The sequence below is a fragment of the Cryptomeria japonica genome, chromosome 5 (assembly GCF_030272615.1).
Source record: "Cryptomeria japonica chromosome 5, Sugi_1.0, whole genome shotgun sequence".
NCBI lineage: Eukaryota > Viridiplantae > Streptophyta > Pinopsida > Cupressales > Cupressaceae > Cryptomeria > Cryptomeria japonica.
Genome location: NC_081409.1, coordinates 607,344,322 through 607,369,676, shown reverse-complemented (window position 1 = coordinate 607,369,676; position 25,355 = coordinate 607,344,322).

The following is a 25,355-nucleotide window of genomic DNA, read 5'->3' as shown; positions in this document are numbered from 1 at the left end:
TCTTTCAGTGATCAAAGTCTCTTTTCCTATTGAAAGTCATAGACATCTAACCAATTTTGCAAATCATCCACAGATTTGCCAAAAGTTAAGATTGAATCCTGTAAAGGTATGTAGGCATTACATATCTTTGCAGGTTCCAGTTATGTCTCTGTTCACTTCTTAACAATATCAGCATAGAAAAAGGAAACATTAGATGTGTATGCTAGAATTCAACCTCCTGACTCAATAGGTTTCCTCAAAATATCTCTGTTCAGGGATAAAGAAATCTTCCCTGTATCAATATCTTTCATTATTTGTTCTCCTCTTTTCTTCCTATAGTTTTTCTTAGCTATGGTCTAAGTTGCTTCCTTAAGTGACTTGAGTTGATCAGAAGCATCTGCAACCAACTGTCCAATCTTGTTAATAGGAGTTGACAAATTCCTTATAGTAGTCTTCGGTAGAAGACTTGACAAGATCTCCACAATAGTTTGGATGGTTTTTGCTTCCTTCCTCTATTCCTTAAGCCTCTTCTTATGTTCTTTGGATTGCATCACATTTACAAACTCCAATAGTTCTGATACACTCATGTTGTCAACATCAATAGGCCCTTTGATGCCAAATGAGTCATCATCATCATCATTCTGCTATTTGACTAATGCCTTCTTTGGTTCAGCAAATTTCTCCTTCTCAATTTTCTCTTCCTTTTGTTCTTTCTCCTTTTCTTGTTCAGAGGTCTTTTCTACAACTCTTTTTGCAGGTTTATCTTGGGTAGCCTATGAAACCGGTGGGATTTGTGATTTCACTTGTTGATCATTTATTGGTGGGGGTGAAATATACACACTTGGTTGGGTTGTCGGTATCTCTACTGTATTAACCTATGAAACAATAATTTCAGGTGGTTGCATATCTGCTACAATGATATTCCCAAATAGAACTATAGTATCATGTATTTAATCAAAAAAAATTACCAGCTGAGAAGTAGTGTCAACCTTCTTCTTGATAGGATAGACAATATCAACTTGTGCTATGTCTTCCTCATCCATTTCCGGTGCTTCCACAATATTTTTCTCATTAGCCTGTTGGGATTCTATTAGTTGATGCATTTTTTGAATGTCTCTTGCTATCTGATGAGTCTCAATTTCAACAAATAGCATCTTTCCACTTATTAGATTTAATCTCCTTGACTTAAAATGAAATTGTTTTTTGTGTTTATCAAGCAATGCAATCAACTCATCTTCAAACAAATCAGGAAAAATTATTGCATAAACACATTATCAACAATTTCTTTTTCTTTCTCCACAACTTCTTCCCATTTACTCAAAAGAATAGAATATAAAGAATCAAAAATATATTTCTTAAGGTCATGAGGTAATTGTAATACCGTAAAAATGGTCATCTAAACCATGAGCCCCTAATCTTGACAACATCACCAAGGTCCTAACCAAAGGCAACTAAATAAATCTTGAGCACATGATTAATTTCTAAAATCATCAATGTCAGATGGCAAAATTAATCACTCAATATTAATAAAATATTTATTTAATAATAAATCATTCCAAATAAATCATTTTAAACAATTATCTTATTTATTTTAATTAAATATCTTTTACATATTTAATTAAATAAATCAATTTGCCATTAAATCATCAAAAAGAGGAATTAATTTGAAAAATAAATAAAAATTGCCATAAATCTTCAAAAAAGGAATCAAATCAAGAAAGAGGAATTGGAAATTATGGGCACAAATCTTCAAAAAAGGAAACAAATTAAAAAAGTAATTAATTGGAAAAAAAAGAATTAAAATTTGAGAAAAGAAATCAAATGGAGATAATCTTGAAAATCAAATTAAAAATTGAAAAAAATCTCACAAAAGCAATTAGAACGATTAAATCTCAAAATTGAATGAAGCACAGAATAAATAAGTTTTTTTTTTCTGATTTCATCTTAATTTTAGTTCAATTTCCTTTAAAACTAAGAAAAACAGCCAATCACATCAATTCACCTCGATTGTGTCTCTTTTGGGAAAATCTTGATCGCTCTTCATCATTTGATCTTAGCCATTGGTTTCTTTCTGAATTTTCTATAAATTCAGGCTCTCATCTCCTAATGAAAGATCCTGGAGAATAAATTGTTATTATGTTTTTTTTTTCTCTAGGTTCATTGAGAATTTGCATTGAGATATTGTATATTAGTTATTTCATATTTCTTAAATCATTTTGCTTAAATATTCATATTGTTTAAATCATGTTAGATTAATCTTGCATATCTAGCTTAAATATTGCATCCATTTAGCTCATATTTATGCCCATATAGATTTAAAAATCCTTTGTTTAGGTGTTGTCTAGTCACTAGATAGCTTAGTAATCTGAGAGAAATCTAAACTCACATCTACTAGAAGGCAATAGGCTGCTTTGTAATGGTTTATTATTTATTGATTATTGATTTACTAACCATGCATCTAATGACTTAATTGAAGTGTTGTGTATTCCAGATATAGATACAGGTTCACTTTTCACACACACATTTTTGGTGCCCACCGTGGGGCTCGAACACACTACTACAAGATTTTTTGATTATTCTTCAACAAATTTAATGTTTGGTTTTTATAACTAATAAACATGTTTTAAATTTGCAAATAATAATCTTTCTTTATGCTTCTTCTTCTGTGATAGTAAAACATGGTCTCTGTTTGGAGTGCATAAATTTTTATTGAACCGTTCGATCTAATTTTTTTTTGGATATGTTGTTGAAAACCAAGTTTTCTACATTTTCACAGAAGAAATTTTCCTAAGGATGTATGGTTTAAAAGTTATGAATGACAGAGTCCAGTACTATCATTTTACTTATTCTTCTATGACAGTAAAAAATGGTCTTTGTTTGGAGGGAATAAATTTTTATTGAACCATTGGATCTAAACCAATTTTTGATATGTTGTTGAAAACCATGTTTTGCACATGTTCACTGAAGTGATTTACCTAAAACTTTCAGGTTGGAAATTTATGAATGGTAGAGTGCAGTACTATCATTTTACTTATCTTCTGTGATAGTAAAAAATGGTCTCTATTCGGAGGACATAACATTTTATTGAACTGTTCGATCTAAACAAAAAACTTATATGTTGTTTCCCACCACATTTTCCACATGTCCACTCAAGTGATTTTCCAAATTATACTTGGTTTGAAAGTTATAAGTGACAGAGTGCAGTAATATCAAAACTGTCATAACTAGGATAGTCATAAAAAATGGAAATTCTTGCTAGATTAGTTTAATTTATAGTTTGCATGCTAGAATTTTCTATTGATGAATTTTTTTTTTATGTTATTTTGGCAACTAATTTTGGGATTTTAATGTTCGCAGGTTCGCTTGACAAAGAATTCAATCATTAAACATACGCTTGCCAAAGATTATAAACTCGAACTACTGATATCTTTGTTTTGTAGGTTGCCTCCAGAGATACAAACAAATATTTTGTCTTCATAATATTTTTAGGAACACTTAAATTTCTATAAGGGAAACAACTTTGTTTTACATTTTTTTGGGAGAAATCTAGAGTAGGAGAGTATGCTCTTGTCCATTTGGACAATCAAAAATCCAAACCTTGAGGTTTTTTCCATTAGAATTTGAGATTTGTTGATACCTTTAGAGGGCTTGCCTCCTGAGAAGCCCCTAAGGCTCAATGAGAGGGAATGACCCATTTTTTCTAGCCAAAGTGAGGAATCCAACTTGCTATAATAAAACATTTCTGGGGTCAAAGTCCCAGAAGACAAAATAATCGGTGGCACTGCTTCATTTATGAGGAGTGTCTCATGTTAAGAATCTTGTAGGGCCTCACAGCCTAAATCACACTTGCGTGACTACATGGTTTCAACATCTTGTTGGGTTTTGTATCTAAATCACACTTGCATGACAGTCAGGTGGTCCTTCCGAATGAAACCCTTACTAAGAACTATAAGATAGAGGCTACCCGATTCACCTCCAAAAGAGGAATAATCTTTGTGCAAGAGAGATAGTAACTCTCCCAAGACACTTTCCATATCGTACTCCCATTAGCGTCTAGAGTCAGCTAATATGGCATTGAGAATACATTGCGTGAGACTTAGTAGTTGTATTCTAATTAGTTTTTGGGTGTGTACCTAAGTCAGCAAGAAAAGATTTTCTTCTCTAAGCCAACTTTTGTAGGGTTAGCATGTTGTGATTAAATTATTATATATCTTGCATGTTTTTTGTGTTTCCATCCCTAAAAGTGAAACAAAAATACTAAAACTAGAGAAAACAAATCAACAACTCAATAATAAACTGTCCCTATCCAAAACTGGTCTCTATCAAACATCAAAAACTGGTCTTTGTCAATCATTGAAACTCTATCTGTTAGAATCTCGTCTCTGTCCAATCCTCTGTCATATGAATATACATAAAAGTCAATAGATTATCATCTAGAGTCTGACCAACTTTCATACGAAAAACTATCTTTATCGTCCGGGAGCTATTAAATTATCATTTGGGTCATAAAACTTCATCATACGAATTCTTGATTTTATAAGTCCCGAATAGTCAAACTTGCCTAAACCAATCTACAACAAGCATAAAACTAGTTAGCATCCTCCTGAGCATAAAAGGTCTTGATAGTGTACCCATGTCATTGCGTTGTACGATTGTGTCGATCATCTCTCAGCTAGTTCAAACAACATCTTATCAAACCTAAGTTAACTTAGATAACATCTTACACATGATAGATAATTCATGAAACCATACCAGATCTTAGTCACTTCATTCAATCACTACGTTAAACGAACAACTAGCTATAATTTGATCTTGACTTCTACAACACATCTATCTCTCGGTCACATTGATTGTAAATGCCTATTCAAATCAAAAGTTCTCATAGAAAAATAGACAAAGGTAAAGGAGCATCCTTTTCATCAAATGACAATCCATTCTTTGTAGAGGAACTCAGCCTAAATAATCCTTCACTATCACAAATACTAGTTTATAATCTACCAATCTTTGATCAACTCCTATCTCCCACCATGTCTGGAGAAAAGAAAGAAAGACAAGCAACTAAACAGATACTTATGACAACCTTAGCAATCATACCACTAACAATGAGTCCTCATCAGACAAATCCATAGTCTCTGAACCTTCGGAAACTAGTATAACTAAATATCTAAACGATAAGCATTCCTGAAAGATGATGAAAGTCATCATGGCTAGAGAAAAAAAAGACTATTTTCTAGAACTAGCGAAGCAAGGTGCCAAAGTTCCTATCAGTTATAACGTTGAAACCCTCATCACTAAGGACGAAGAGACACCTTTATGCTTGGTAAACAAAGGATTGCAAGCATTACAAACTGAGATAACAAAACTGAAAAACAAAGATAAATCATCAAAGCAATATTCTCTAGACACAATATGCTAGTTTCCATTTGACAGAAACTTTTACATGCCTCCACTTCCCTCAAAAGTAGAGATGCCTAAGTTTGATAAATATGGTGGATATGCAGGTCCTTAAGAACATGCCATATAATTTTGTGCTTTATGTATGGAATTCATGCACAAACAAACATACCTCATGCGCCTTTTCCTAAGAAGTTTAGGAGGGCAAGCTATGGGATGGTTTTCAAGCCTACCTATGGGAATCAGAACTTTTGAGGAGTTAATACAATTATTGAACTACAGCAGTACTCTTATAACATTTATCATCTAGCCATTATGATCGAACTTTGCAACACTAAACTAAAAATAGGAGAACCTTTTCTCACCTTTCTTCAACATGGATAAAGATGTTCTCTAGATATTCACGGCCTATTCCAGATTCTAAGAAAATGGATATCTTAGTCAATAACCTGATCCTTTAATTGAAATATAGTATCCAAATGCAAGTGTATCCTTCATTCAATGAAATGGTAGATAGTGTCATCAAAGTGGAAGATGTGCCCATAAATAAAGGAGATATATCACTTTGGAAAGAAACATCGCAAGGTTCTAGTTCTAAAGAAAAGAACAAATACTGGAAATACGACAAAGATAACAACATAAACATTGTTAATGATGGAGTGGTAGACACTGTTCAAGAAAAATCAAAATTTGCAATATTTAACTTGGCTAGTGGCACACAAGCACTCAAAGCAGCTGAAACTACAACAGAAAATCCTCCAAAAAAATCAAAAGAATGGTTTAAAGAGAAACCTTGGCTTTCAAAGCCTAAGCGTGATTTTACTCCTCTAGATGAATCATATGAATTATCTTTTAAAAATTTATTGGAAAATGATCTAATAACATTGCTAGACAATTCTAGACCATAAGATCCCTAAATTAAACCCAAATGGTGGAGATAAAACGAAAACTGTGACTACCATCGAAACAAGGGACATAACACAAACAACTTCATGAAACTTGGACATGAAATTCAATATCTCATCGACGCAGGCAAATTCATTGTTGGAAATCACACAACTAATTCTGATCATAAGGCCTTTAAAGATCCCTTACCTACTTATGACCAAGGTGATTCCTCAAAATCAGAGGGAGGTGCTAAAGTCAATTATACCTACACTAACAATGACAACGTGATCAACATGATTGAATCTTCCCAACCTGAATATTGCAATGTGATCATAATCAAAGATAAACAAAATCAAGCACAAACTGCCAATGTTGTGACCCACGCTCAAAAGAAGGTTACTCTCCAAGGAGCTGGTTCCTCAACCTCTGCTCAAACAACATCAAACCTACCAACTCTTTTAAATAGACAAATAGACACAATCACGGCCAAATCTTAACAACAAGCTTCATCATCCTCTCCTGATTATAGCATTATTGAACAATTGGAAAGAACTAATGCTCAAATATACATTTTGGAACTTCTTAAGATCTCTTATGCTCATAGAGAGATCTTGGACAAGGCTTTTCTCACTACTAGTGTCCCTATAGATTTAGTTGTAGATTGGTTTCAATCTATGGTGGGTCACCTAACTTCTCCTCACTATCTCACTTTCTTTGAAGAAGATGATAACTCACTAAATCACCCACATAACCAGCCATTACACATCGAAGCTATGATCCAAAAACACCGAGTTAAACATGTTTTGATAGATGGAGGTGTTAGGTTGAATATCTGTACCTACAATCTACTAACATAGCTGGTATTTTCTAAAAATGTCATTGATCCAACAAAGAAAATAACAATCAAAGCTTATGATGAAGAAGAAATAACCTCTAAAGGTCTAGTACTATTACCAATTAGGGCAGGACCTATGGAAAGAGATGTCATCTTTCAGGTCCTTGACCTTCCTCTTTCATACAACATCTTACTGGGCAGACCATGGATTCATGAAATGAAAGCAGTACCATCTACATATGATCAGTGCTTGAAATTTCCTTATAATGGAGTTGAAGTTAGTATTCTTATTGATACAAGCTATACTTGTAATGTATTAACACAGAGTGCAAATGCTTTTGTTCCTCATAATAGAGCAGCCTCTATAGCTGAAAGTTCAGAATCTTTGTTGAAAGATTTAGAGAAGAAATTGAAAATCACAAACACTAACATGGATGGATACAAAATAAAACCTGTACTCTCACTAATGTCTCTTCCTCCATCACCAAGACAATTGGGAAAACCATTAGAGGTTATGAAGCCACAAACTTCAACTACAAAAGTCATTTCTGATGGTCTCTTTATATAGTCCTATACTTCCCTTGCAGATGAAATAGAAGAGGATGTTATTCTCAAATTACTTTTCAAAGAAAATAGTGCAAACATAGAAATACAACATTGTGAGATTTCCCTGACACAATATGGTCTAGGCTATAAGATGCTTCAACACATGGGATATTCAGGTATTGGTCCTCTAGGGAAGCATCAAGAAGGTATTGTTGAACCTATTCAGTTACAAACTAAGTATGCACATGATAAAGCTGGATTAGGATATGATCCAAGAAATTCATCAGATCAGAAACATACTTCTCACCATCAACCTAAGTGGAGGGAAAAGGTACTACCTTCAACATCACAGGAAATTAATACTCAACAAACTCAGGAAGAGTGCGGTGATAAAAAAGAAGAATTTACAACCCAAAGAGAAGAAGTAGATGGTAATGAAGTTCCGATTGTATCAACTATAACACTACAAGAAGTAGAAGTCCCAGAGGATATGAGAGAAGAAGTAGACATAATCAAAGAATTGTTTGCACCACTGAACATTTCGGTCACATATACTGGTAGATAACAAGTAGATCATTCAGAAACTAATTTAAATGAGTACGAATGGGGTCCAGACCATCTCTCAGATACATCTACTAAAGAAACCGCTAAAGAATCTAGTGATATCACAGATGACTCACAAGAGCTGATATGCTTAAAATTTTAAAAGGAAATAGAAGAAATCAGACTAAAAAGACAAGAAGACTATGAACAACAACTGAAGGAAGAAAGGATAGAAGAAACTTTTTCAGCTACTAACTCTCCCTCTAATGAGATAGGACAAATTAGGTATGGAACTACAAAAAAAGAATTAGAAGCTACAGAAGTAGGACCAGACATCAGTCTAGAGGAAGCTAAATGGAAAAGATGATAGGGATTAACAAAACCATCAAGGTTATGTCCACAAGTGTGTCAAATACAAGTGATCAATTAACCAAATCATAAGGGAACTTACAACATCAAAGATGTAGGTGTAGACATGGAAAAATAATTATTTGTAATTATTTTTAATTCCTCACATAATTAATTAATTAATTATGTTAGTTCAAATTCTCCTCAATATTAATTAAATATAATTGATATTGTCACTATAGCATGTGACTGATTTATTTAATAAATCAATCCCTTTCTTTATTCTTCTAAAAGATTAAATCCTCACAAATCTTCCTCTTGGAGAATTAATTTCAATTAATTAGCTAACCTACATGATTCCTACAAATCATCTTCTTAATTCATCATTAACTTGATAAGTTCTTCTAGAAACTCCCTAAACTCACTTAACCTTATTCTTCTAATTTTTAATTCCCTCCACTCATTCTCTCTCCTAGTCAAATCCTCCTACAAATCCTAATCCCACCTAACATTTTCTCTAATCCCCCTCCTAATGAGTTACTAATGGCTAATCATCATGATTAGCCACGAAGTCAACTCCTTGTCCCTTCCATCCAACCACTAGGTTTTAATGCTCTTTTCCTAGGTGAAAGTGAGATCTTCAAAATATCACAATCCTCTAAGAATCTCCTCTCCCAAGGAATTTTTAATTCCTTCTTATTCCTCCAATCCCCATGATTATCCCTTTTTGGAGAATTTTAAATTCCTCCTCCCCATTCTTCAAGGTGTAGCATCGTAAATTGTACGCACTTGCTAGGGTGGTACGATTTCACACCTAGTTTAGCACCTGCCTTGGCACATTTTACATTTTGCATTGCATTTCCCCTTTAACATTTAATTAATGAAAATAATTAGGTCTAAGGTTCTATTTCATCATCTTCCACATCATAAAGTTGGGCCCTTTCATTAAAGTGTGCCCTTTTCATTTTATTCCTCCAATATATCATTCAATCAAAAACCCTAATTAAGTCCTATTTTGAACTTGGGGGCTTGATTTCAGGGGTAAAAACATCTCGAAATCACCTGTAACTTCGGGATTCTCTCTAAAATCATCATATCCGACGGCCCTAAAAATTTGGTGAAAAGTTGTCAAGACTGTGGCGCCCGGAGTGCACACGGTCCCGGACATTTTTCTCGAAATTTTAGGAGCGCAATCCAATCATAAAATAAAGCTTAACCCCAAGAAATTGGCGGGAGATTCAATCTCTGGGTCGGCCAAAAGTTGAAATTACGACCTAGGGTTTCATATATAAGAACTCTCTTTCTTCATTTGAAAGGATCTGATTTTTTGGTTGGAAGGAACTTTCTATGCAGCGAAAGAGAAGATCTTTGAAGACTTCAACAAAATTCAACATCCATCCATCAAGCATTCATCAATTTCATTCATCCATTTAGGGCTTTGAAGGCATTGAAGAGCAATAGGAGATTACCGACTGAAGATTGGCTTGTACCTCTCCCTTGGGGTTGGGTATGATTTCATGTTGTTTTCATGTCTTTTGCATAAGCCTCATTATATCATTTGTATTCATGCTTTAGATCACTTTGCATCTTGATTTGGAGCATTTACATTATCATTTATGAGCAATTAGGGTTTACTTTCTAGGTTGCTCTAGTTTGCTTACTTGCATTTTAGGATCTTGTACACACACAAGGTCTGCACACACATTACTTTTACAATACAACTTGGCTATTCGTGGAGGTGGAAATCACCAATGTGAGGGTTTGACTAAGGTAAAACTCTATATAGCCGCCCAAAACACCTTTTTTAGATATAAGTGCAGATTTCGGGATTCGGACAACGCCGCAAGTTACAGATCCAGAAGAAGCAGACGGAGACCGAACAACACATCAAATTTCAGAGTGGAAGACCAGGACAGGGGCGTGGGGCACTCTGGTCCTGCCAGGACAGGGGCGCTAGGTGCCCTGGTCCTTGGGACAGAGGCGCTGGGTGCCCTGGTCCCCCTGTCAAATAGCAATTTTCAACATTTCTGACAGCTTTCCAAGTTGTAAAACAGCAGTTTCAGGAGCAGTTTCTGAGGCAGTATCAGGATAGTGGTGTCCGCACCCCCGTCCTGAACATTTTCATTCAGATTTTGACTCCGAGTATGCATCTGCATTCTTGTCTTGTCCTTGTGTTTACATCTTTTCATTGTTTAATCTTAATTCTGCAATCTTGTTATTAGTTCATACTTGCATTTTGGGGTAAGGACTTGAACTTGCATCATTTTATCTTTCAATTACAACAAAGGAATAGAAATCCTAATAGGTAGCCCATGGCTCTCTCTTCCACAAAAAGAAGTAGCCAATTGTGTGATACCTCTAGGCTCTTTCGTATTCCACAATGTGTGTCAAAAGGTAGGATTAGGGCATATTAACCTAGTCTCGCTTTTTCCCCTACACATTTTGGTGAACTCGATGTGAACTATCATTGCTTCCTCTTGCATTGCATTTGTTAGATCTAGATCTAGATTTAGTGTGTTTCATTTAAGTTTCATTTTTCATTAAGAAAAAAACAAAAAAAAGAGAACAAAGAGAAAAAGAAAAAAAAAAATAGGGAAAAGAAAGAGTGTTTTTCTTTGCATTGTGTGTTCAAGTTTTATGCAACTTTTATTGAAAAATGTCAGATTTTTACTTGCAAGATGTTCATGTTTATGATGATGTACTGAATTATGTTGATTATGAGTATAGCCAAGATGAATTAGATGAAGCTTTAGATGAGTTTTTGAACCCTAAAGATACCAAACCTTCATTTTACCAAAAACTCATAAACATTGTTACTATGCCATTTCGGTGTGATGAGAAAGATAAGTCGAATGATTCCTCTCGAGGGTACATTCCTATCAACTCTTCCCCTAAATCTAGTAACATGGTTGTTTTCAATGATCCTCTCTATGAAGAGATGTCTCCTTTTGAATCAAAAGATAAACCTTTTAATCGATATGATCATGCTTTGTTGGATGATGCTCTTGATGACTTTGTGGCTTTATCGAAATCTTTAGACAAGAAAAAAACTTCTAAATCGGTTAACATGATAAACCAGAATGAGTATAATAAGCCTCTCTTTGAAGTCCAAGGTGCTTATCCTTCTCCCACCTTTCAAGTTCCTAAATCACCTCTCCTTACTGTCCAAGGAGGGTATGGTCATGATTCCTTTCTTACTCCGAATAAACCTATCAGCACTGTGCAAGGAAGAAAACCTATAAGTCCTTATAGTTATGCCAAGCAATTAACTAGAGAGGGTTATCATGTGGTTGCCCATACTTATCATACTAGAAATAATAGGTAGCTTAATCCTCCTCCAGTTACTCCAGTTTCTCTTCATAATCCTCAACCAATTCTTCCACAAGCTCCACGTATTTCACAAGTTATGGGTAAGGAATATGATCTCATAGAACAACTTAAAATTACCCCTGCTAAGATATCCCTTTGGGATTTGATTCAAACTTCTTCCACTCATCATGGAATGTTACAAGACACCTTGAAAGATTTGAATGTTCCTCCACCTAATACATCCAGTAATATAGTGTCTTTGGTTAACTCTGTGATGAATCCTAAAGCTCAAATTGTGTTTACTCAAGATGAATTGCCTACTAGTGAAATTCAACATCAATATGATCCCTTGATGATTGTGGTTATCATAAATGACACTGCTATAAGATGAACACTAGTAGATAATGGCTCTGGCCTTAATGTGTGTAGCATTAATCTATTGCATAAGATGAATGTGGATACATCCCTTATTGAGCCTGACTCTCATCCCATTCGAGGCTTTGATAATGTGGCTAAGTCTTCATTAGGTACTATCACCTTACCCATCATAGTGGGACCTGTTACTTTGCCTACTCCTATCCATGTTATGTCGGGAAATCTAACGTACAACTTGTTATTAGGGAGACCTTGGATTCACAGTATGCAAGCTGTCCCCTCTACATTGCATAGACAAGTTAAATTTATTTATAACAATAAGACATATACCTTGATAGGTGATACCATTGATGTTAAGATGGATCCTTGCAATGAAGAAAAAGCTATTAAAATCGGAAAGTGTTTGGATGAAGAAGAACAAAAACAATATGTAGATTTATTACATGAATTCCCTGAGATATTTGCTTGGACATATTCTGACATGCCTGGTATAGATCCTAAGATTGTTACTCATAATATTGTCTTAGTTCCCGATGCTAAGCCCGTGAAACAAAAGATTCTAAAAATGAATCCTAAGGTAGCTTTGCTTGTTAAGGCTGAGATTGAAAAATTATTGGAGGTTGGATTTATCCGTCCTATTGATTATTCCCCGTGGATTTTAAATATTGTTGCTGTGGCTAAATTGGATAATAAAATAAGGATGGGTACTGACTTTCGAGATTTAAATAAGGCTTCTTTAAAAGATGATTTCCCTCTCCCAAACATTGACATGATAGTTGATTCTATAGCAGGACATGCTTTATTATCCTTCATGGATGGTTTTTCATGATACAATCAAATTTTCATTAATCCTCAAGATCAATTCAAAACTACTTTCACCACTCCTTGGGGTACGTTTTGTTGGGTAATGATGCCTTTTGGACTTAAAAACGCCAGTGCAACTTATCAACTAGCGATGACCCTTATCTTTCATGATTATATGCATAAGATTTTAGAAGATTATGTTGATGATATTTTAGCCAAATCCATTCTTCGCATAGATCATATTAAAATCCTTTGTCAAATCTTTGAAAGAATTCGTAAATATCACATGCGCTTGAATCCTCGAAAATGTGTTTTTGGTGTGGATAGTGGAAAACTATTAGGATTCATAGTTTTGCATTGTGGGATTGAGGTGGACACTAAGAAAATAGATGCTATTGTCAACATGCCACCTCCTAGAAATATGTCTCAACTCAAAATCTTACAAGGAAAGATTCAAGCTATTCGTAGGTTCGTGTCTCAACTGGTGGATCGTACCTTTCCTTTTACTCAACTTCTCAAAAAGAATATCACTTTTCAATGGAACAAAGATTGTCAACAAGCATTCGAAGATTTAAAAGTATATTTGGCTAGTCCTCCTATCCTTCAACCTGCCGAACATTCTAAACCCTTTCTTCTTTATACAGCTGCTTCCTCTCATGCTCTCGCAGCATTATTGGCACAACATGATAAAGATGGTAAGGAATGTCTGGTTTATTATATAAGTCGTACCTTACTCAATTATGAGGCCCGATATTCTGCGATAGAAAGACAATGCTTGGCCTTGGTGTTTGCGACTCAGAAATTGAGACATTATCTTTTAAATTGAGAAGTCCACGTCATGGTAAAGTTTGATCCTTTGAAGCATCTTTTCTCTAAAACTGATTTATCAGGACGCCTAGCTAAGTGGGTTATGATGTTAACTGAATTTGACCTTAAATTTGTTTCACAAAGAGAAATTAAAGGGCAAGCGTTGACCGATCACTTAGTTGAGGCCCCTTCACCTTTCTCCTTCCCTAACCCTGAGTCTTTTCCTGATGACTTCATTCTTTGTATAGAGAAAGATGAAACTTGGGAGTTATACTTTGATGGCTCTAAGTGTCGTACGGGATCGGGGGCAGGTGTTGATCTAATTTCTCCTACAAAGAAATCCATTCCCTTATCTTATCATCTCAATTTCCTATGTACCAATAACATTGCTGAGTATGAGGCTCTCATAGTAGGAATAAAAGTAGCCTTGGCTTTGAATATAAAGCACATACATATTTATGGAGATTCTCAATTGATTATAAGACAAGTAACAAGATTGTATCAAGCAAAACAAGACAAATTATCACAATATAAAGACCTTGCTATCTCCTTGTTACAAAGATTAGATTCTTATACCATGGAACATGTTCCTCGGAAAGATAATCGACATGCGGACGCAATGGCATGTGTGGCTTCTCTTGTATCTTTAGAGGACCCTGTGGTTGATCTTAAATTTGTTATTCACAACCTTATTTCTCTAGCTATTGTAAATGATTCTAGCTTGGTGACATGTTGTGGCTTTATAGATTCAGATGAGTGTTACTCGCATATCGTAAGATACTTGATCGATGGTACCTTTCTTGATTCTACCAATAGGAACACCAGGGCTAGAATCCGCAAATTGTCTACTAGATATATCATTCTTTCTAATGTTCTTTACCGAAGGGGTTATAATGGTCTTCTCCTTCGCTGTCTTAACAAATCAGAAATCCCTATTGAAGAGGCACATTCAGGTGCCTGTGGGGGGCATATTGGAGGCAAATCCTTGGTTCAAAGATTGCTTCATATGGGATACTATTGGCAAACTATGAAAAAGGATTCTTTTTCATTTGTTAAGAAATGTCATCAATGTCAACAACACAATAATCTAATTCATGCTCCTGCCCAAGAACTTCATTCTCACATAGCTTCTTGGCCTTTCTCTGCATGGGGGCTGGATCTCATTGGTAAAATCTCTCCTCCTTCATCTCAAGGACACACTTTCCTTATAACTGCAATAGATTACTTTACAAAATGGGTAGAAGTTGTTCCCCTTCGCTCTACTACTACTGAAGTGATTTGTCAATTTCTTCTAGAAAACATTATTTCTTGATTTCGAATACCTTCCACTATAATCTTAGATAATGGGACATCATTTAAGAACAAGGACGTGAAGAAATTCCTCAGGAAATATCATATCAAACATCGATTTTGTACACCATACTATCCTCAATCAAATGGTCAAGTCAAATCATCCAATAAGATAATTGAACAAATTCTTCGCAAAACTATGAATAAGCATGGTAAGGATTGGAGTACTCAACTAATCTATGCTCTTTGGGCCTACCGAACAAGTGTACGAATTGCTATAGGAACTACCCCTTATAATCTTGTTTATGGTGCTGACGCTATTATGCCTTTAGAGTTAGAGATTCCATCACTTAGAGTTTCTCTCAAAGGTATAGTAGATGATGACTCTTACAGAGAACAAAGACTTCAACAGCTTGAGATGCTTGATGAACAACATATAAATGCTCTTGAGCATATTCAAGCGTATCACAAAACTCTACAACAAAGCTATAATGATAAGGTTATTCAACATTCCTTCTTAGTAGGTGACTTAGTTCTCTATGAGAATCAATGCAATGTGAATGCCTTACCTGAAGAAAAGGGAAAATTTAGTCCTAATTGGCTTGGACCGTATATTGTTATTGAAGATTATGGATCAGACACTTACAAAATAGCGGATGTAGATGGTACTGCTCTAGCCCAAACTACCTCCATACTCGGTCAAAGTAAAATGGGACTATGATATGTGAGTATCATCATCTCAGTAGGTGGTTCCTCTGTAAGCATGCTAGCTGCCTCTCCATCCCATCCCATCTGTGCATCCGCAGATATGGTCTCCATACTGTCACCTTAGCTATCAATCTATCAAATGTCACTCTCCAATATAATAGATCCCCAAATCTCCACTCGCTGGTAAGTGGATAGGCAAACACCCTAGGTCGCTCGCTAGTTGTACTCATCGGATAGCCGACAGGCCTGGTGCATGTAAAGTGCTCAAATATCCACACCTGCAGAAGTGTGCATGTCATCAAACTACAACACTATCCAAACACATACTCCTCAAGGTCATGATAGAGATGTGAAAGCATACTCCAACCCCAAGCATATATTCTCCTATGTCTCTCCATAGCCCTGATGCACCATGTGAGACCACCATGAATGTGCGTACCTCATCCATTAGGGCAGACGGCTAGTGCAATGATGGTAATCATAAGACATCTCACAAGGCGCACCTCTCCTGTAGGATGTAAGAGCCAACTGACCATGATGCGACCTCTCGTCTCACTTGGCATGACTCTCCCTATGCAATATACCTGCTCCCTCTGATAGTCCTTCGTTGACCGATCGGTTGCATATGTCACGGTGGCTCCTCTGATAGGTAGGCGAAGTATGTGGTACACATCCTCCAGTGTAACCGTCATCTCTCCTACTGGGAGATGGAATGTACATGTGTCAGGATCCCATCGCTCCATAAGTGCCATCAGTATCGCAGGATGGAATCTAAAGGCCGACATGAGGATCGCATACCATAAACCCACGATCGATAATGTATCCATCTCTGCCTGAGTCAGCTAGGGAATCTGATCTCACAGACTACGAAGAATCTACCCCGCGGTGTGCTCTCTCATGTATGGAAGACCCTACAATGAAAAAACATAAGTGCAATCAGTACCCAATCATCAAAATCATTTACACAAACTGTCAAACATCGAATGCTAACCCTGACATCCCTCGCCAAGTCCTGATGGGGACCATGGCACCCTGAGAGGACCATGGTGCCCTTCAGGGACCATGGCACCCCACAGGGACCATGGCGCCCTGAGGGGACCATGGCGCCCTGGGTGGGACCCAGGATCAGGTTCCAGGGCCCGCATTCGATCATAGAAACTCAAAGTCAATAGAAATGCAGAAAGTCAAAGTCAAAGCTCAGTCAACTCGCCTCGTCTAGTGGCTCGTCATCGATCATGGCCTGTCACATGATCTCAATCCTCATGGGATGCTCCGGTCATCGTGAAGGCATGATGATGGCTATGTGGGCTCCGCTGCAATGAACAATACTCAGAAATCAACAAAGTGACAAATGCAATTGTCACTTTCAAGGTATATATTTTCATTCCTTTATTTTCAAAACCCTAATTTTCCTCTATCACTCATTTCATCATAACTTTAGTTTGGGAGATGCAATTTTCAACCTATTTGTTGCGTAGGAATCATATTTTCGTTCCCTTACTCCCAGAATGTTCCAAAATGTGCTCTGATGAAGCCTCTTTAGTGAACATCTCTCATTAATAATCTCTCACATAATTTGTCATAAGTAAACATGCTATCCTGTTTCACCTCCCTAATAAGAAAGCCGAAACAAGGGGGGCATATAGATACTCACAAATTTCATCACTTCCTTAGTAAGCATTAGGTGATTTTGTGATCTAACGTGTGTTTTGTAGGGTATGGTTCCTAACTGTGTACTGCAGTGTAGCATCGTAAATTGTACGCACTTGCTAGGGTGGTACATTTTCACACCTAGTTTAGCACCCGCCTTGGCGCATTTTGTATTTTGCATTGCATTTCCCCTTTAGCACTTAATTAATCAAATTAATTAGGTCTAAGGTTCTATTTTATCATAAAGTTGGGCCCTTTCATTAAAGTGTGCCCTTTTCATTTTATTCCTCCAATACATCATTTAATCAAAAACCCTAATTAGGTCCTATTTTGAACTTGGGGGCTTGATTTCGGGGGTCAAAACATCTCAAAATCACCTGTAACTTCGGGATTCTCTCTAAAGTCATCATATTCGACGACCCTAAAAATTTGGTGAAAAGTTGTCGGGACCATGGCGCCCGGAGAGGACCATGGTGCCCGGAGTGCACATGGTCCCGGACATTTTTCCCAAAATTTTAGGAGCGCAATCCAATCATAAAATAAAGCTTAACCCCAAGAAATTGGCGGGAGATTCAATCTCTAGGTCAGCCAAAAGTTGAAATTAAGACCTAGGGTTTCATATATAAGAGCTCTCTTTCTTCATTTGAAAGGATTCGATTTTGGGGTTTTCAGGGACCTTCTATGCAGTGAAAGAGAAGATCTTTGAAGACTTCAACAACATTCAACATTCATCCATCAAGCATTCATCAATTTCATTCATCCACTTAGGGCTTGGAAGACATTGAAGAGCAATAGGAGATCACTGACTGAAGATTGGCTTATACCCCTCCCTTGGGGTTGGGTATGATTTCATGTTGTTTTCATGTCTTTGCATAAGCCTCATTATATCATTTGTATTCATTCTTTAGATCACTTTGCATCTTGATTTGGAGCATTTACATTATCATTTCCAAGCAATTAGGGTTTACTTTCTAGGTTGCTCTAGTTTGCTTACTTGCATCTTAGGATCTTGCACACACACAAGGTCTTCACACACACTACTTTTACAATACAACATGGCTATTCATGGAGGTGGAAATCACCAAAGCAGGGGTTTGACTAAGGCAAAACCCTATATAGCCGCCCAAAACACCTTTTCAGATATAAGTGCAGATTTCAGGATTCGGACGATGCCAGGATTCGGACGATGCCGCAAGTTAGAGATCCGGAAGAAGCAGACGGAGACCAAACAACACACCAAGTTTCAGAGAAAAAGATCAGGACAGGGGCGTGGGGTGCCCTGGTCCTGCCAAGACAGGGGCGTTAGGCACCCTGGTCCCTGGGACAGGGGTGCTGGGCACCTTGGTCCTTCTGACAGACAACATTTCTGACAGTTTTCCAAAGTGCAAAACAACAGTTTCAGGGGCAGTTTCCGAAACAGTATCAGGACAGTGGCGCTCGCGCCCCTGTCCTGAACATTCTCACTCAGATTTTAACACCGGGTACGCATTTGCATTCTTATCTTGTCCTTGTGTTTATAGCTTTCCATTGTTTAAGTTCAATTATGCAATCTTGTTATTAGTTCATACTTGCATTTTGGGATTAGGACTTGAACTTGCATCATTTTATCTTTCAATTACAACAAAGGAATACAAATCCTAATAGGTAGCCCGTGGCTCTCTCTTTCACAAAAAGAAGTAGCCAATTGTGTGATACCTCTAGGCTCTTTCGTATTCCACAAGTGTGTGGTTGAAAGTGAGATTAGGGCATGTTTGCTTAGTGCCACTTTTTCTCCTACACATGCAGATACCGCTGGGGGCTTCGTTCGACAGACTTATGAATATATCCTTTTTCAAATAATGTTTACTTTCATGTACTTTAGCTTGCATATGCACGTAGTACTCATATGACCACTAAAGTGGGGGCTAAATGTAGCATCGTAAATTGTACGCACTTGCTAGGGTGGTACAATTTCACACCTAGTTTAGCACCTGCCTTGGCGCATTTTACATTTTGCATTGCATTTCCTCTTTAGCACTTAATTAATGAAATTAATTAGGTCTAATGTTCCATTTTATCATCTTCCACATCATAAAGTTGGGCCCTTTCATTAAAGTGTGCCCTTTTCATTTTATTCCTCCAATATATCATTCAATCAAAAACCCTAATTAAGTCCTATTTTGAACTTGGGGGCTTGATTTCGGGGGTAAAAACATCTCAAAATCACCTGTAACTTCGGGATTCTCTCTAAAATCATCATATCCGACGGCCCTGAAAATTTGGTGAAAAGTTGTCAGGACCGTCGCGCCCGGAGTGCACATGGTCCCGGACATTTTTCCCAAAATTTTAGGAGTGTGATCCAATCATAAAATAAAGCTTAACCCCAAGAAATTAGCGGGAGATTCAATCTCTAGGTTGGCCAAAAGTTGAAATTATGACCTAGGGTTTCATATATAAGAACTCTCTTTCTTCATTTGAAAGGATCCAATTTTTTGGTTGGAAGGAACTTTCTATGCAGCGAAAGAGCAGATCTTTGAAGACTTCAACAAAATTCAACATCCATCCATCAAGCATTCATCAATTTCATTCATCCATTTAGGGCTTTGAAGGCATTGAAGAGCAATAGGAGATTACCGACTGAAGATTGGCTTGTACCTCTCCCTTGGTGTTGGGTATGATTTCATGTTGTTTTCATGTCTTTTGCATAAGCCTCATTATATCATTTGTATTCATGCTTTAGATCACTTTGCATCTTGATTTGGAGCATTTACATTATCATTTACAAGCAATTAGGGTTTACTTTCTAGGTTGCTCTAGTTTGCTTACTTGCATTTTAGGATCTTGCACACACACAAGGTCTGCACACACATTACTTTTACAAGACAACTTGGCTATTCGTGGAGGTGGAAATCACCAAAGTGGGGGTTTGACTAATGCAAAAGCCTATATAGCCACCCAAAACACCTTTTTCAGATATAAGTGCAGATTTTGGGATTCGGACAACGCCGCAAGTTACAGATCCGAAAGAAGCAGACGGAGACCGGACAACGCATCAAATTTCAAAGCGGAAGACTAGGACAGGGGCGTGGGGTGCCCTGGTCCTGCCAGGACAGGGGCGCTGGGTGCCCTAGTCCCTAGGACAGAGGCCCTGGGCACCCTGGTCCCCTTGTCAGACAACAATTTTCAACATTTCTGACAGCTTTCCAGGTTGTAAAATAGTAGTTTCAGGAGCAGTTTCCAGGGCAATATCAGGACAGTGGCGCCCGGGCCCCCGTCCCAAACATTTTCACTCAGATTTTGTCTCTAGGTACGCATCTGCATTCTTGTCTTGTCCTTGTGTTTACAGCTTTTCATTGTTTAATCTTAATTCTACAATCTTGTTATTAGTTCATACTTGCATTTTGGGGTTAGGACTTGAACTTGCATCATTTTATCTTTCAATTACAACAAAGGAATAGAAATGCTAATAGGTAGCCCATGGCTCTCTCTTCCACAAAAAGAAGTAGCCAATTCTGTGATACCTCTAGGCTCTTTCGTATTCCACAATGTGTGTCAAAAGGTAGGATTAGGGCATATTAACCTAGTCTCGTTTTTTCCCCTACACACAAGGAATGTCACATCCCTTGCTCCTCTCAAGGCACATTGGGAAGTCTTCCCAATGCACTTTTCTCTTCTCAAGGTACCTTGGGAAGTCTTCCCAATGTACCTTGAGGAGTGTGGAGACAAGAAATGCCTTTAAGGCATATCTGTTGGTCTCCACACCCTCTCTTGGGCCTTGTGTGAGCTCACAAGCAATCCTAGCCATTCATCTTGAATCCATCCTAGCCATCCATTCTTCCTCTCCTCTTCCTATAAATTGAGGACTCCATCCCTCCATTCGGCATCTCCAAGTTCAGTAATCTTATGCTGCCCTTTTGAGCCTAGAAAAATCATCTTAGCATCCTTATCATGTCAAAATCATCCTACATCCACACTTAATCATCTCATTTCCATTATCTTCCAAATCCATTCCATTTGTGCACAACATTGGAGAGCCATCCACATCAAGCAAGCAAGAGGAGCACATCAAGTGGAGCATCATCCAAGGGCGCCTTCACTTCATCAAGCTCCATCTGAAGGAGAAGGTAAAAGGATTGTGTGATGTATATATATTTTCATTACTCATGTTTTCATGCACTTCAAATTATATCTTTGATTTCATATACTTCCATGTTTGATTTGCATGCTTATTAACTAATCTACCTCACCAGTCTTTTATCATCTTTAGTAGGTATTGATACTATACATACTTTTAATAAATCACTTGAAGAAAAATCAGAAACTTCATCTTATGACTCTGATAACTGAGACAGAAGCTCTATTTATAAGAACAACTATTCAACAACATATTATGACTACTCCATCATGAATATTGAGATGTTGTCTGCTAATCCTGTTATTGTCACACCACGGTATGTAGTCCAGTCTGAAGTAGTGGACGATGCTAGGAGTAGGTCAGTTGGGTTAGGTCCAATAAATACTAACATGAACTTCGATAATCATGTTGTAACTCTTCTTGGTCTCGAGACACCTACGTAAGGTAGTCTTTTGGAACTCGACTAGTCTATCCGAAGTCATGATGATAATACCATGAACTCCCTTGAGCCTATTCAAAATTTATCTTTGATGCATCCTAAACTGATTGACTATACTCTTTATAACCAACCTTTGAATATACCTACCTTCGCCAATGACTACACACTAGCTTGCTATCTTAATGCAGTAGAACCAATGAACTCTTCCACCAATGAGAAAAGTGAGAACATTACTGAAACAAACATCAAGTATCTCAATCACAAAAATCAAAAAAAAAGAAAAATAAGAGATCTGATGGCGAAAACCACATTCTGGCGGTGTCATAAATAAAAAATAGTGAAAATAAAGGATGTACCTAAGGGTGAAAACCTTTCTGAGGCACAAGAAGGTGAGATACTTGATATTCTGCCAAGTCACTTCCAAGAAAGGTCTTCAATATTGATTGAACTAGCTCAACCAGTCAATATTGGATGTCAAGAAATGTCACATATCATTCAGTTAGCTCAATCACTATCAATGGAAGAGTTAAAAGATTTCAACAACCTCTTTTTAGAAAAGAAGATCAACTTTGCATGGACATACTCTGATATGCTAGGACTGGATACTAATCTCATCATGCATCATCTCTCTATTACACCTGGAGTTAAACCAATCAAGAAAAAAATCCATAAGATGCATCCTCATGTGGCACTGCTAGTCAAGGCTGAGCTAGAAAAATTGCTAAAAGTTGGATTTATTAGAGCTATAGACTATGAAGAATGGATATCAAACACAGTACCTGTATCAAAGGCAGACAAATCTATTAGAGTTTGCACAGACTTTAGGGATCTCAACAAAGCATGTTTGAAAGATGATTTTCCATTGCCAAACATTGATATGATACTAGATATGACTACTAGATATGAAATTTACTCATTAATGGATAGATTCTCTAGTTATAATCAGATAAAGATAGTTCCTAAGGATTGAGAAAAGATAGCCTTCACATGTGCATGGGGAACCTTCTACTGGAATGTCATGCCATTTGGACTAAAGAATGCAAGAGCAGTTTACCAAAGAGCGGTAACCACTATCTTCCAAGATATGATGCACAAAAACATGGAAGATTATGTTGATGACACCGTAGTAAAAACCATGAAGAGATCTACACATATTCAAGAGCTAGGCCCCATACTGGATAGAATGGAAAGATTCAAGGTTAGGCTAAATCCTAAAAAGTGTGCATTCAGAGTAACACCAGGGAAATTTCTTGGTTACATAATTTCAAAGAAAGCAATTGAGGTTGACCTTGAAAAGGTCCAAGCCATAATGGAAATGCCTCCGCCCAAGAATATCAGTTAAATGAGAAGTTTACAAGGATGTCTTCAATCAATAAGGTGCTTTATATCTCAGCTAGCAGACAAAGATCAACCCTTCACAAAGGTATTAAGGAAAGAATTTCAATATAATTGGGATGAAGATTATGAACAACATCTAAAACAAATCAAAGATTATCTTTCTAATCCACCCATATTGATGCCACCAATTCAAGGTAAACCATTGATTATATACATATCAACTACAGATACTTCACTTGGGGCACTTCTCGCACAACAAGATGAGAATAAAAAGGAAATATCTATATATTATGTCAGCAGAACATTGGTGTCTTATGAAATGAACTATACAATCATAGAAATTAAAATACTACATGTTAGCACACTCTATTAAGCTGGTGGCTAAGATTCATCCACTTAAATATCTTCTAAACAAAGCAATGCTTACAGGAAGACTGGCTAAATGGGTCATGGTTCTTACGAAATTTGATATTGAATATGTGGAACGTAAAGCCATTAAAGGACATGTTATTGCATACCAGCTTGTTGATGCTCCACTTGAAGCTAGTCAACCTTTGCATATAGAATTTCCTGATGAATCAATCATGCACCTTACTCAACGATCATGGAAAATGTTCTTTGATGGGTCTTTCACTCAACATTGTTTTAGTGTCATAATAATTTTTCTTACTCCTAAAAAATATTCAATCACAAAAGATTACAAGATTCTCTTCTCTTTCACGAATAACATTACAGAATATGAAGCTTTGGTAAACGGGAACAAGCTGACCATCGAGTGGAAGATTGTTGAATTACACATCTATGGAGATTGTCAACTCATCATCAACCAAATTAATGATCTATATTATACTAGAGATGAGGAACTGATGCCTTATAAGGGAATGTTGTATGATCTCAAGAAATACTTTACCTTTGTATCATTTCAACAGATCCTCATATTGGCAAATAGAGCAGCGGATGCAATGGCCACCTTGGCATCTATACCACAGCTACAAGAATCTAATTTTTGCTTTGAACGCCTTGTGGAAGAGTTAGATTATCCTTCCTATGAGTCTCCTGAGTCCCAAATGGTTTGTTCTATTATTGGACATGACTGATCTCACTACAGCCACATTTACTCTTACTTATGTGACCAAGTTGGCCCTACTAATCTTTCTCAAAATGAAAAAAAGGAACCTAATCCAAAATGCCTCATAGTACGTCATCATTGCTAATGACCTATTTAGGTGAGCTGTAGATAGTACTTTGCTTAGATGTCTAGAAACCGAGGAATTCCAATGGGCATTATCTGAGGTTCATGAAGGTGTTTGTAGATCCCATTCGAACGGTCTCTTTAGCATGGAAACTACTAAGGGCTTGCTACTACTGGCTATACATGCTCTAGAAAGGGATCTCATGCCCTTTGTTACACATTGGCCCTTTCAATAATGATCATTTGACCTCATTGGCTAGATATATCCGGCATCATCTAATGAACACAAGTTTATTATAACTACCACCGAGTAATTCACTAATTGGGTAGAAGTGGTTCTACTCATCAAATCAACTGGTAAACAAGTAGCTCTATTTATCCTTAATTATATCATCTGCAGGTATGGTATACCTTAATCCATTATAACTAAGAATGGAGGACAGTTCAAGAAGAAAGATCTAAATGATTGTGGAAAATTCAAAATAAAACAACACTGGTCATCCATATACTACCCTCAAGGTAATGGACAAGCTGAACCATCTAACAAGAATCTGTTTACTATCTTACATAGAATAGTAAATAAATTTGGAAAGGATTGGCATCTGCAACTCAATCCTGCCCTGTGGGCTTATAGAACAAGTATTATAAAACCTACTGGGGCTACACCTTTTTCTTTGGTGTATGGGTCTGAAGCAGTCTTAGTGAGGTGGAAATACCATCTTTTAGAGTTTCTTTACAAGGTCTTGTTATTGATGAAGACTACATAATATCTAGATTGCAGGAACTCGAGTTGCTG